Source organism: Opisthocomus hoazin, chromosome 20 (assembly GCF_030867145.1).
Source record: "Opisthocomus hoazin isolate bOpiHoa1 chromosome 20, bOpiHoa1.hap1, whole genome shotgun sequence".
NCBI lineage: Eukaryota > Metazoa > Chordata > Aves > Opisthocomiformes > Opisthocomidae > Opisthocomus > Opisthocomus hoazin.
Genome location: NC_134433.1, coordinates 8,130,607 through 8,142,860, shown reverse-complemented (window position 1 = coordinate 8,142,860; position 12,254 = coordinate 8,130,607).

Sequence of the window (12,254 nt, the reverse complement as noted above, 5' to 3'; positions counted from 1 at the left end):
CTTGCCCTACCAGCCCGGGCGAGAGACGGGTGCCCTTGCTGGCAGCCTGGCGCGGTGGGACCTTGCATGGGGCAGGAGGTGACAAGGAGGGTGGACTTCGGGGTCCACACAGAGGGGACATGTCTGGCTGTCCCACATGGTGGGCATCACGAATGGCTTGAGGGGTGCTCTCCTTAAAGGCAGGAGAAAACCGCCAACATCCCAGACCAAAGCAAGCAACCTCTCGTGTTGAACCTAATGGGGGATTCCCGTCGTCTGCTCCCGCAGGAAATAGCTCAGATTTTTTTCGGCAATTATCGATGCCCTGTACTTCCTTCGGGAATTTTGGCGGCTGCACCCCTGCGGCCAGGCTGGAGGAATGCGGAGGGACTCCGGCTGCCGCCCAGGCTCATCCCCAGCCGGTTGCCCGCTGCGGGGCCGAGCCCCGGGGTGGGTGCAGGGCTCAGCGCCGGCCGCCCCGGCTCAGGCAGCGGCACCCTGCCCTGCCCCTCGGCCGACGGGCGCGGTGATCCCTCGTGCCACCCCACCGGCACACATTTGCAGATGCCTGTGGCGGGTGGATGTGGTGGTGGCTCATCGTGGGAGAAGAGGTGTGGAAGGGGGCTGGGCCTGGGGCTAGGTGGTGGGTGATGGTTTGGGGAAGGGGGTGTGTGGGGAAGGGGCTGTGTTGGTACCTGCTCTCTGCTCCTGTCCCTCCGGCCCCGTCTGCTGGTGTTGCACCTCGTCAGCACAGACAAACCTCCTCGGGGAGCAGGGGCAGATGCTGACAGCATGCGGGGTGGGTTTGCCACCACCAGAAGCTTTCTCCTGGAGGAAGGGACCTACTGGGAGCCCCTTCTGAGGATGGAGATATCCATCCAGGAGCTAAAAATGTATTTATTGATTCGTTTCTTGGGAAGAGCCCAGCTGGAAGCTGTAGGGAAGGGCCTCCTGGTGTCCATCTGATGCTGGCCCGAGCGGTGGGGCTGGGGGTGGCCAGCAGCCCCAGCTGGAGGTTGGCTGGGGAGGCAGCGGGTCTCTGCAGGCTGCAGCAAGGTTTCCCGGCACCTTGCTCTGCCCTGTCCTTTCACGGGGCAGGTTTTATTTAAATCTCTTGAAGCATCATCCTTAAAAAGAGGTGAGGAGCCCTCAGCATGGTCTGCGGCTGCGGGAGGCTCGGGGCTGCGCAGTGGCTGGGCTCCAGGTGGCCTTTGTGGATGGGGGGTTTGGCTTTTTCTTGCTCGCCGTTTCGGTACTGGTTCGACGCTTGGTTTCTTGGCGCAGCTCCGTTGGTGGGATTCACCTTGAGCCCAAGGGAAAAATATCAAGCGAGTCCAGGCGGCAGGCGGAGGAGGTGGGAGCTCGTCCCGGCTGCGTTGTGCCCCTGTAGCGGTGGTGGAGCGATGGGCTGGGGAGGGGGTGCTGCTGCCGGAGTAAATCCCCCAAAGCAGCTGCTGTGGGGACACCCCCGTGTCCCGTCCTGCTTCGGGAGCCGCCGCCGAACGCCGCTTTACGAACACTCGGCAGTGGTTTCCAAGGGACTTACCTACGGCGGCAGCAAGGCTTTCCCGTGGGTAGGACGCTGTGAAGATGTGAATCCCCTCCTCGAGAGCAGGCTGTGCCGAGCGGGGGTTTGCATTCCTGCGAGCAAACGGCTTCTGCTTGGAGATTTCTGGCTTCACGCTGCCTTGTCTCCGCGCCGTGCTGGTCTGGCTGGTTTAAGGACAGCATTAACCCCCGTGAGATGAGTGGGGGACCAGCGATGAGCATTGCTCTGCTGCTGCGCGTCCGCAGGGGGGTCATGGTCCTTCACCAGGGCTTCCCCCCTCGGAGCTGATCTCCACCTCTCGCGTGAGGGATGAGGTGTCTGTCTTCATTTGCTTTAAATCTGCAGCATCAAAAGGAGCGAACGCCGGCGCGGAGGTCGGTGTGGACCCAGGAGGGGTCCTAGAAATGTGACATCCAGGGCCTACCGGTGTGTCTGGCACCTCTGCCCCGTCAGCTTGCAGGGGACAAACCCAGACGTCCCCTGCCCTCAGGTGACATCCCCTGCGGGGTGTGCCGGGATCTGGCTGTGCCCCCGAGCCATCCCAGCAGTGGGTGTGGGTGGTTGGGTGCAAACGGTCGTGGTGGGCGCCACGGACCTGCTGGTGATCCGCTCCTGGGAGCGCAGAGGGTGCTTTGGGGCACAGATCCCTCTGGAGATGGCGGGGAGAAACTGGAGATGATGTTGGGGAGAAACTGGTGGGTGGGATGTTTTGTAGCTTTTTTTTTTTTTTTTGGAGTCTTTCTTGCACTTCTTGGTGACGTGTGAAGGTGCTGGTCGCTGCCGGGGGTTGTGTCCCCTGCTTAGCTGGGGGGGTTTGATGTTCCTGGAGGAGAAACCTCCTGCTGTAACAGGTGGAAGGAGGTTGGAGAGATTTGCATGCTTCTGAGAAATGTGTGGTACCTGGGTCGTACTAACGAGCAGCTGGAAAGAGGACGAAGAAATCCCTTTACATGGGAAGAGGCGTTTGGCAGAGAGGTTGGAGCTAAGCCCGGTCCCTGGCCACGGATGGACGCGTGGGATCCCAGCCGCGGGCTGTGCCAGTGGCGAGGCCAGCGAGGAGCCCTTGGCTTCCTTCTCCCTCACTAAAAAAACATGGAAAAAAAGAAAAAAAACCTCAAGGCTTCTCCTCTGGTGGCTGCTGGTTAGAAGAACATGGAGGCGGTCAGTCTGGCTTAGGGAGAGCTCGTGGTGAGTGGAGAGGGAGTCCTTCAGAGCAAGGTAACAGCGGGGAAATGAAATCATCGTGGTGGGTGGAGAAGACCTCCTTGGTTTTGCCTGGTCGTTGTGTGGGAAGACGCTTCACCCATCTTTAAAGGCTGCGGTGCGGGGATGAGGGTGTCTCCGTGCCCGGGTTTTGGCGGAGCTCACGTCTTGCCTTTACCTCCGGCTGCGTGGACGTGTCTTCTGCCTGGGAAACCACCCGCTCCTTAGTGCCGGTGTGCGGTGACCTTGCCTTGGGACACTGGCCTGGTGGCACCGAAGGGTTGGCCCTGGGCAGCAGGGACGGCCATGGCCATCACGCTGGGGTGGAGGTGGCTCCCCGGAGGGTGGGCAGAGCCCCCTGCGCCGGCACGCACAGATGAAAGAGGCGAACCCAGCCCTGTTTCTAATTAGCAGCAATCCCCGCGCCTGAAATTAAGCCTGGCCACTTTATAAGGGCTCGGCGCTGGGAGCACGCGTGGCACGTCGTGGCGACGACGGCACCCAGGAGCCGTGCCGGTAAGGCAGGCGCTGCCCGGCCCTGCCCGAGAGCCACTGGGGTGCCAGAAGGGTCAGGACAAGGCTGGAGACGCAGTTCTGGGCTGCGGGTCCGTACCCCGCTGCGGGGCGGGGACCCCGGAGGGAAATGCATGGCGGTGGGAGGGTTTTCCCTGGATGGATGCTGCTGCTCGGACCCTCCCAGAAGGGACCCGAAAGGATGGTTTGGAATTTGGGGCTGGACCGGTGCCGAGGCCCCCTGGATGGGTATTTTGGCATACCTGCCCCAGCTCTGGCAGGACGGGGCTGCGAACGCTGTGCTCGGGCTTTGGCACCTTTTTTTTGAGGGTTGGACTAGATGACCCACAGAGGTCCCTTCCAACCCCTACCATTCTGTGATTCTGTGACCTATTCGAGGCTCCTATCGCATCAGTTTTCTGCTGGTTTCTTTGCAGGTTGGGAGACAGGGGTGGAAAAACCTGTAGGAAAGGCAGGATTGTGTCTCCCTAATTAGTAGGGGCCCGATTGTCATTTCTACCCAGAGCTCTGGTAATGATTAAATATGTGGGAATTATCTTTATTATTTGTATTGCATTAGTCTTTGGCAGGCTGGAGCCCTGTTTGCCGTGCAAACAGTCCTTGCGTGGCAGATGATAGCCCGTGGCACACCCGTCGGGTGTCCTGGGTAGATTCGGGTCTGAGCCCTGCACGCCGTGGCACTGCCCACGTTGCTGCCGCAGCTCCGCTCCCCAGCACTGAGAAGGGTTTAAAGCGTTGATTTGTGCCTCTTTTTTGGTGCATCCGAGTCACATGTGTTTTAGAATGGGGGGAAAAGAAAAAAAATCAGTGTATTAGCATGACCTCTGAAATGGTGATTTATGTACAGATTTAAAATATATCTATAGATGTGTATTTCTGGCACCTGAGTTGTCAAAGCCCAGGAGTTGGCCGCCGCCTTTAGCCGCTCTGGCTTTATTGTTGGAGGGCTACAATAAAGCAATCTCATTAGGTAAATATAACGATGTTACGATCCACCATCTGCTAAAGCGCTGCTGCGCGGTGACGCTGCCGTGGTGGGAGCTGCCTGCCGCACCGCTGCTGTCCGGCTCCTGCTCGCCGGTGTCCGCCGCGGGGCTGGCCTGTCCGAGGAGAAACACAAGGGGTTGGTGCGGACGGAGAACAGGGTTTCTCTGATGGCTGCCTCCCTCCTCTGCACCCGGGGGATGAGCTGTTGAACCCTTCCAGTTGGGGAGGACCGATGCCCATTGGAGCATGGCCGGGCTGTTGGAATGGTGGTAGGGTCGTCGGCAAGTCCCCCAAAAACTGGGTCACCACGTTCCCGAGCCGTGGAGACCCCAACGCGTGGGGATGCTCTGGTCTGCGAGGACGCCCCAAGATGCCACCAGGTCCCTGGGTCTCACGGCATCATCCTTGCTCCCATCCCAGCAGCGGGACAGCTGGGACCCCTGCACCTTCTTGGGTGCTGGAAGCCCTTTTGCAATCACTGGGAGGATGGATCGTGCTTGGTCGGTGAAATATGTGAGGAACGCCGCTTGTTTAAAGTGCCTTTGGGGTTTGGGGCCTGAAATAAACATCCTGGTTGGGGTTTGGGTTGGAGGTTTTCATCCCGGGAAAGGCAGGCGGGGGGAAGGGAGCCGTGCCGGTGCCCGAGTCTGCCTGCGCCTCCTGACAAGGTTATAAATTAGCTTCATTAGAAGAGGATCGCTGAAAAGAAATTACGCCGCACCCTTTAGGGGCATTGCCGGGCTGTAATTTCATCTCGTCTTTCTGGGGACAAATGCCTAGAAACCCCTGAAGTGAAAGGGCAGCATGTTTCGCTTGGTATTTTTGCCCCCATAAATGCAAACACCCCCCGTGCCCCCCGGGGGCTTGGCCGGGGGCTTGCGTTGAAAGCGGGGGGTTTGCTGGGGGTCCGCTGGGGCTGGCTGCGGGTTCCTGGCGACGAGGTGGTTCGGCGGGTGCCAAGCAGCCCATCGACCGCCCCGGCACACGCCGGGCCCTGCCACCGCTGCCCGATGGCCTCCCTGGGGACGCCCGGCCGGGGAACGGAGCGTGCTGGTGTGGGGACCCCAATGAAACCGCGCGGTTCGAGCCCAGCAGCCCGTGTGCCGTTAATGCAGGTCTGTGGCAGGGGCAGGCAGCGAGCAACCTTTAACAGGACATTAAACATTTATTAAAAGCGTTAGAATTAGTGTCAGGTTGTATTTATTTATTTTATTTAAAAAGAGAGGGGAGAAAGAAAGCCACGGGAGAGGCGAGGGTGACCCGAGAGTCTCGTGAGATGACCGACCTGGTGCGGTGTGACCCCAGCCCACCCCGTCCAAGCTCCCGGAGCAAAGACGGCTCCGGGACAGATCCAGCATCCACCCGTGCCTTTCGCACGGCTCCTTGCTGGATCCCGCTGCAGGGGACAGCAGGCAGCAGCGGCGCATCCCAGCATCCGATCCCACCTCCATCCTGGGCCCCTCAGATACTTCTCGTTTAGGTGGGTTGATTGTTTTCCCCCACCTGCCCAAAGGCTTGTTGCTTTTCGGGGGGTGGGAGAGCACGAGATTAGCCCCGTATCTCTCCCGCGTTGCCTTCCCGCAGCCAGCCGCCGGCTTTCCCCGAGCCGCCCCTCCGAGGATTACACTTCCTCTTGAAAACCTCTTTGTTTCCCCCATGTTTGCTGTTGTAATTTATGTACGATGCCTCTGCTTGTTGAAAAACAAGGTCTTTATCTCCGTGGGAATTACACCTGCAGAAATGCAGCCCTGTTGCTGCCTGCGCGCGAGGCTCGCCGTGAGAGAAGCCGGCTCCAGCTCTGCTGCGGCGATGCCAAAGTTTCCTCTACTTCGGCTGCCGGCGAGGGCGATGCTCGCCTCCCCTCCGCACCTTGCAGAGCACAAATCCCCTCATCTTTGAATGCGCTCTGAACGCGGGCTGCTGGGGTTGTGCTCTCATCGCCGAGAGATTTTCTTCCTCCTGATGTATTTCTCTCTTCCCTAGCAGCGTAGGTATCATTTCTGCAGTATTCAGAAGAATCTGAATGATTTTCTGGCTCCTGGTTGATTTATTTTAGTTTTTTTCTGCGTGTGAGGTGCGTATTTCCATGCTCACTGACCTGGTGTGGTGATACGGATGGATGGAGCGGGGAGCACCCATCCCACGGGGCCAAGGGTGCCTGTGGGTGGCTGCCAGCCGCGCTCTGGAAAAGGCTATTTTTAACAGCTGGGATCGTGCTGGGTTGCCATCGATGTGCCGGAGCACGTAGGCATCCTTTGTTATTTTAAACCTGATAATTAAAAAGAATGCGGAGTTGTCTCTGCTGTGGGTAGGTGCTGCTGAGGATGCTCCGGGATGCCGGCTTTCCCACGTTGCGGGGGTCTCATCCGCACCCGGACCGGCGGGTGGGCTATGCCACGGCACGTGCCCGGCTTGCCCAGTTGCCATTGCCATCAGGGCAGGGAAGCCGATGCCGGTCGGCAGCCGGAGCCGGCCCTTCGGGGTGCGGGAGGTGCAGGAGCAGAGCAGGAGGGGGAATGGCTCCCGCTGGGGCCGTGGGTGAGGGGAGCAGTGGGAGGGTGGCAATCGCTGGCTGTCCCCGCGTGCCCCCTCCCCACAGCTCTGCACCCCCCAAATGCAAAATGGCAGCAGCTGGGGTGCATGCCGGCATCGCCCAGGTGCGAGCCAGGATGCAGGGACAAGGTCTTCCTCCTCTTCCTTCTCCCCATAACTCTTTGCCTGTGGTCAGGGGGGCTCACGGGGACTCGCTGCGTGCTCCCTGCTTGGAAACCAACAGCGATCCCTATGGAAAACCTGACGGCAAACGCCGTTCCTCTTAAACCCACCCACGTGCTGTGGGTGTGCGGGGAGTTTTCTTCCCTTCCCCCCCCCACCTTCACTAACCTGCTTTTCGCCAGCGATGCTACAAAAGGCGTTGAAGCCCAGAACCTTCCTTCTCGGTATTGATTTTGCTCTCTGCTGGAGTCTCTCTTTATCGCCCTTGGTATTCTGAGGAGCTGGAAGGATGCTGGGGGAGCTGGGCTGCCTCTTCGGGGGCCGGCGCGTGCCCGGCGGCGAGGCGATGGGCAGGGGGCCGGGGCAGCCGATGGGGGGGATGGAGCCGTGCCTCTGCTTGGAGGTGCTGGTAGCCCACAGGTCACCGATTCGGGCTGCGAGGAGCGTTCCTTGAAGATGCCGGAGAGGTGCGGGATCGCGCTCGGCGCCCTGGGGAAAACCTCTCGTGGGGCGGCTGAGGTTGGTTTCTCCTCCCGGTCCCAGATCACCGGCCCCGAGGAGAGGTTAAGGCGCTTCCTCCCATCTTGGGGAAAACCAGCGTTTTGCTTTTAATCAGGTTTCTGGGCTCTGCCCGGGTCAGGAGCTTCATAGAGGACGAGGCATGGCGGCAGAGCGGCCGAAATAAACCCACCTATTGCAATATTTACTTGCCCATGATGAAGTATCTCCGTGTTTATCTGCTCTGCCTGCGGCGCGAAGAGCCGTGCCGAGAGCTCGCCGGCTCCCCCGGGCTCGGCACCCGTGCTGCCGGGTGGCGGGTGCCCATTGCCTGGCTGCTTGCCGCCCATTTAAGGGGAATTGATTAAGAAATTAATTCCCAATCTCAGGCTCCGTGGGTCGCTATCTGAATGCTTTGATCACGGCGGAGCGGGGACGGATGCGGGCGAGCGCGCTGCTTCCCGTGCTTCTGGCTCGAGCAAGAGGTAATGAGAGGGCTTTTGGTGTTGGGGTGATTTGGTGTTTGAAAATTTTTATTTTCTGTTGGTTTCTAGAAGTTTTGTGGTGTAGGAGGCTGCGTGGGTGTCGGTGGCGTTTGGGGTGCAGGTCGGTGCTTGCTGAATTGGGGTGATGGAGAGCCTGAGCCGGTCCGCGGTGGTGCAGCGTCTCGTTTCCCGTCTTGTGGGTCACCACATCGCAGGGTTTCCATTTTTCAACCCGACAAGCCCATGTGCGAAAAATAAGCTGCGAGTCTGAAAAACAGGCTGTGTGCCCTCTGCCTTCCCTGTGACGAGGCGCTCTCCCTTCGCGCAGCCCCAGAAATCTCTTTTTTTGAGGGGCCGGTACCCACCCGTGGTATCGCCTGTCCTGGAAGCATCACCGTCCCGCAGCTAAACCAGCATCGAGCCACCTCCCAGCACCCAAACCACGATGCACATGTATTTATTTTCTGCTGTTTACGGGGCGCCTGAGCCGAGCTCTTGCTCTGCCCCGTGGTGAGGAACCGGGGTGCCTCGGCACCCCCCAAACCCACCCCAGACCCCCCGAGAGGCGGCGGGCGCGGGAGGTTGGGTGCCTCGTCCCCTGCCCTCGCACCCACAGCAGGCTCCGAATTCGGGACGCCGCTCCCCTTGGCGCCACCGATTAAGGGAAATGTGCCACAAGGCAGGTTTGCTTTGCAGGATTAAAAGCAAATAAATATTTATGTGCTATGCAAAGCAGGCCTGATAAGATGTGCGTATCATTGGGAATTTGAAGCGGTTTCGGTTTGGGCCCAAGATGAAGGGGTGCGTGTGTCGGTGCGTTATGTGGTGAAGGCATGGTTTTTTCTCCTGCTGCACAAAAATATAAATAGAGAGGGGGATAAACAAGGTTTTTTTGCTTCTCGGGCTGCTCTGGTCTTGGGTTTCGCCATCTCCCTGCATCCCCGTGTCTTTGACTGCAGGGATGGAGAAGAGCCAGGGAGAGAGGGCAGCGCAGGCAGCATTTCGTATGCAAATAGGATGCTGGCCCCACTCCTAATATTCGCTGTGTTTACACGTAAATGCAAACAACTGTTGACTTAGTTTCAACAGATAATGTGTTTCATCACACAACGAAAATGAGAATTAAGCTGGAATTTAGCAGGGGGGAACATGTGTTTCTGCGAGACCTCAGACTCCGCCGGCCCCATGCCCATGTGCCGTGTGGTGGCCGTGGGGATGCCAGCACCGGGGGGCTTGGGGCTGGGGCGCGGTGTCCTTGGGGTCCCCTTCTTGCTGGCGTTGGGGGATGCCTCTGCCGACCCATTTGCCTCGCTCAGCCGCCCTGAAATGGGCTGAGCGAGACACGAGGGCAGGGCTGGGCGGCTGCAGGATCGGGGAGCTGAACCGGCGAGGCTGGGGAGGGGGCCGTTGTCCCCCTGGGGTTATAGGGACTGGGGATGATCCGGGGCCGGTTTTTCCCATGGGAAGGAAGGGGCTCGTGTGCTCCGGGCATCTCGAGGCATCGGAGGAAGGGAGCTGCTGGCCAAGCCACCATGTTGGAGCCCAAGCCCCAGCGCGTCCTGGGAGGGAGCAGGTGACAGTGTCCAGGTCACCCTGTCCCAGGGTGACTCCGAGGAGAAGCGCGCGGGAGAGGCCCCGGCTCTGTTCTATGGCCGGGTCGTGCCCAGCCCGGGGCAACCCTCGCAGCGCTCCCCGGGGCCAGCCCGACGCCGGCCGGGGCCGCCTTGGAGTCATGGCTGAGATCACTGGCTATGGGAGCCACTCCCACCGCCCCCCCCACCCTGCTGCACCCCGAATCCCGCTGGCGGGGCGAGGCGGGACCCCGGCACCGGCGGGGACCCCCGGGGATGCCGCGCTGCCCTTCCCGGCTGCAGGCACCGCTGCACACGGGCCGCGGCCCCGGGGAGCGGAGGCATCGCCGGGCGATGGGCGTTGTGGGACCCGCAGGGGTCTGATCGCCGTCTCTGGGCGTGGGTTTGTCCCTGTCCGTCTGTCTGCCCGTCACCCAGCACGGCAGGGCTCACGGGGGAAATTTTTGTGATGTCCACCCAAGCTATATTAGACACCGGCAAATCCCCCCAGGAGAGCTGTAGGGACGGTCACACCGGCGGGGTGTTTGGCTCCGCCAGCCCCGGGGACCCCCGGGAACCCCCCACCCGCCGAGCCGCTGCTCCCGGGGTGCGGGAGCAACGCATTGCAGCCCTGGTTGTGGTGCCGGGACCCGGGGAAGCCAGAGCGGCGTCGTGGGCTCCTGGCGTGTCAGCTGGCCGTGCAGGGCGATGTCTGCCTGGGGAGGGTGGGGACCGCGCGGCACCCACGGCTGGTTGCATCTGGCAGCCGGCGGCGATGCCGAGCCCCGATAGCGTCGTGGTAATGGCAGGGTTTCATGAGAGACAGCGCGTTTTGGCACTGGTGCCACAGCCAGAGGCTCCCTGGGAAGGAACGCCATCCTGCATCCCTCCTGCCCCGTGGCACTGCCATGCTGCCCGGCACCCTTGAGGGGTCTCGCCAGGGCGGGTGCACGCGCGGCTTCGCCGATGACTCCTCCATTGCCGAGGGCAAGTCCTGGGCAGCGCCGCGTCCCCTGCCTGCGCGGGGTGCCCGGTTCTGGGCAGGCGTCGAGGCGCAGCCAGCACCGGCTCTCGGCACGCGTGCTCCCCGGAGCAGGGGGCAGGCGCTGGGCAGCCTGCTGCCACCTTTCCGACTCATCCCGTACAGTAAAATGGGGGAGAAGGGAGCGGGCAGGAGGGGGCAGCTTCGGGCGCTGGATGCTCCTGTCTGCCAGCCTCCTCTCATCCCCTTAGAAAGCCATTTTATTTTTTTATTGAGCTTATTTATGTGGCGTAGGGTCAGGCCCTGGATTAGCAAATAGACCGTGCTGTAACACAGGGAATGCTCGATACTGAGACTCCAACAACCAGAGAGAAATATTAGAGATAAAATTAAAACTTAAAAAGATTAGGCAGCGGCTCTCTCAGAAACCTCCTTACGCAGAGGTGATTAGCTGGGCAGAGCAGAAGGTGGGCGATGAGAGGTGGTGGCCATGGGCTGGGGTCGGCGTTGGGGGGGACAGAGCCACCCCAGCCCTGCCTGGGAACTGGGGGGGTCCGTGCCATCAACAGCAGCTTTGCAAAAGAAAAAAGCATTGGGGTTGAGTGTTGAGGAACAAGATGAGGTGCCCGCCAGCGTCTGCTCCCACGGCGAGGACGAGGACTGGGGGGGGCAATCCTCCGCTGAGCCCTTGCAAACTCATTGCCCCCGGCCCAGGCGCTCTGTCTTTCTGTATTTGCAGTTTAGGGATTTTTTTTTTCTAGATAATTCAGATTTATTGCTACTATTATTATTATTATTGTTATTGTTATTAATGTTAGCTGGATCAGTGCCCAGTAAGATGGACGCAGGGTGGGCGTGCAAACCGGGGCGACAGCCAGGACGGGGCATCGGGCACTGTCTGGAGAAAGCAGCCCGTACCGGGACGTGGGCCCGGTGCCGCGGTGCCTGCGGGCTTCGTGCGCATGGGATTTTTCTTTAATTTAGAGGAGGGAAAAAGAAGGGGGGGGTAAGCAAAAAAGCATGTGCCTGTGTAATATAAAATTCGAGTTAGGCTTTCGGTGACTGCACGGAAAACAACAGGCTTTTTATGTTGGCTCTTGGGGTAGGAGGAGAGCAGGCTAGAATAAAGATTTACAGTGTTTGGGAGATTAAAGGCCCTTGGTACATTGTTCAAATACCACGAGATTAGTTTCCAAGGAGACGGATACCAGTTGCCATAGGCACCGGGGGGCCAGGAATTAGGATTGCGATTTTTTATCCTGATCACGCAACCAGGAGCTGAACACTGCTAAAACTCGGGCTTTAAATAACCCCGGCGTTAGCTTACACGCCGCCGAACCGGGGGCTGGAAACTGTATCTCCCTTCCTTCCCCCGGCCCCGGCGCCTGTTCGGGTGCGCAGAGCCGGACCCGGGTATCGACGGAGGGGTGCGAGGGGAGACGGGGCTGGGGACCGAGGTCGGTGCCACCCCAAGCCCTGCCCTGCGGGTCGTCCTGCGGCTTTCGGGCTCGTTTTGGCTACGTTCTTTCTCTAGACAAGGGATTGGCAGCATCCTCTTGCGATAACCCGCCGTCACCGCGGGGCAGGGGCAGGGGGTGTACCGAGGGGCAGAATTAGTTGCCTGCTAATTTTGGCTTCGCCCGGTCGCCCGCTTCTGGGAAGCGCAACCCGAGCCCTGGCACGTGGGACGCCGGGTCGGTGCCCTCGCTGCCCGCCTCTTGTTCTGGGATCTGCAGAGGGCAGGGTTTGGC